This window comes from Apis dorsata, unplaced genomic scaffold (genome assembly GCF_000469605.1).
Source record: "Apis dorsata unplaced genomic scaffold, Apis dorsata 1.3 scaffold_176, whole genome shotgun sequence".
In the NCBI taxonomy this organism is placed as follows: Eukaryota; Metazoa; Arthropoda; class Insecta; order Hymenoptera; family Apidae; genus Apis; species Apis dorsata.
In genome coordinates this window covers 440,845-443,087 of record NW_006263463.1, presented here as the reverse complement: position 1 = coordinate 443,087, position 2,243 = coordinate 440,845, and the positions used below count along the sequence as shown (strand labels likewise).

The 2,243-nt window shown below is 24.1% G+C and overlaps 1 long non-coding RNA gene across 1 annotated transcript in view; it reads left to right on the top strand.

Moving 5' to 3' along the window:
• LOC116185443 overlaps positions 1 to 1,332 on the top strand; it is a 9,240-nt gene extending 7,908 nt beyond the window's left edge. Inside the window, exon 2 of the long non-coding RNA XR_004150299.1 lies at positions 1,239 to 1,332. This is a non-coding gene — a long non-coding RNA (uncharacterized LOC116185443). The remainder of the gene's footprint in view (positions 1 to 1,238) is intronic.
• Positions 1,333 to 2,243: the final 911 nt, after the last annotated feature.

Here is a 2,243-nt window from a genome sequence, read left to right as displayed (position 1 = left end):
AAAAAAAAAAAAAAAAAAAAAAAAAGATATCCTTTCCAAAAGTGTTTCTGTATAATTTTTTATAGGAAAGTTAAATTATATAAGGTTTTATTTTTAAAATATTACTGTATTAATTATTTAATCTCGATTTGCTCTTTTCTTTTTTTTTTATTAATATAATTAAAATATAAATTTGAAATATAAATTTGAAATAAATTTCATTAATATTTATATTTTATATTATAAACTAAATATCACCATATTTCGATCAAAAATATCAGATACAGCACATTTACCAATAAATTGAATTTATAAAGAAGTTGGTTATCAAATTACATTTAATATTCTTATTTTCGATTTCAATCATCTATAGTCACAATATAATTGTTGTATAAACTTATTCAAACATTGTTATTGAAATAACAATTCTTATTTACGAACTTTTAAAGTTAACAACTTTTTTAAACTAACTTTAGTAACATCCGAGCGAAATACATTATTATTTTATACATAGACAGATAAAACAATTCATTAACGATTAATTTATATTAAAATCTTCTGCCAAGAATAATCAACGAACAAAAGGAAATTGTAGGAGATATTTCTAGCCGTAATTATGTCGTTGAATTATTCACGACGATATTAATTAAGTTTGATCCACAATGGAATCGCTACTGTTATCTCGGAATAAATTTCGCCTCGCTCCAACGTTCAATGATCGTTATGATATTTTATTTTCGTTCTTGTTCCCGACACACGAGAAGAATCAATTTCAGTTTTCATAGCAAACGTGATCTCTCTAAATAAAAAAAAAAAATAGAAGGATCGACTAGTAGATACTTTACAGTTATATGTATTTTGTTTACAGCTATCTGATTGAACATAATTTATTATGTACAATCGATATACATTATTAAATTTATATTTATATAATTTTAATAACTTTAAATTATATCAATTTTTTCTAAAAATATTATTTACTTCGCAAATTTATTTATTTGGACTTGAATATTTTGTCACTTAAATTTTATCAGAAATACAATATACAATTAGTGAAATACAAAGTGTATACAGAATAGAGATTAACTATAAATACATTTGGTATCTTTTCAGAGATATAAACAAACTTTATTTACGAGTTTCAGCTTCGATATATCATGTTTAATTTTCCAAAAACACTTATACCTGGATTATCCATCGTCAATAACCGCATTATTTAAATTCAGAGATGAATTTTATTTTTCAATCAATTTTTGTAGGTCAAAACTGAGATAGAGTTTTGTTCTATTGATTCTAATGCTATTTCCGATATGAGTTCTTGCGTCACGTGTTTCACGAGCGAAAGAAGAAGAAGAAAAAGAAGATCGTAAAGTTGTAAAGTACAACGATTCGAGGAAAATGTAACGATCCTGTGAGAAGTTCATGCTAGGACGAGTAGGTCTTTTTTTCATTCTTTTTCTACGTGGAAGGAAATGGAAAATTACGGTGCATTGTAAAAGGGAAAATGAATTTAACCATTAAAAATATAGATTTTGTGTGTGCAATTCGTTTTACTTTCGTTCTAAAAAGTCATTGTCAAATAAACGTTTTAAACTCATTTATATCGAGATTTTCCTTTTTTATTGAATTGTTACATTTGTTTTATATGAGTTTTATGTGTGTCACATTATATTTATATTTTGCAAAGGATACAATTAAAATTAATTTCTGTCTTTTTTAATTTTTATTTCTACCTAAAAAAAAAAATTTAATTAAAAAACGATTCAACTAGGATAAATTATATTAAGTTAATATAAATGGTATTTCGCTCGATTTAATGTGAATTGAATAACAGTTTGTTAGTCATTGTAGAAAATATTTAAAAATATTTAAAATATTTATAAAGAATACTTTTTAATGAAGTCGCAATCAGAATCAGCAAAACAATTGTAAATTTATTTATAGATCATTATATGTAAGAAAAATTTGTTTATATTATGCTATAATTTTTAGAAGCACAATAAGTAATTTTCCCTGAAAAAGTATTTCCTTAATATAATTTCAGTCGAGAATAACAGTTTATTTCTTGCTTTGGAAAAAAAATGTAATATTATCCCGTTTAACCCAGACTTCCTCGAAGTTCAATCTCCTGTTCTAATTTACTTTAGTGGCGTTTATGCTGTGTAATCCGTGTTTCGTGGCGTAATGGTACTCTTGAAAAAAATTAAACAATTGTTTTCACGAATCTTTGAATGATATTTTATTTTAATATCAAATTTCTTTTT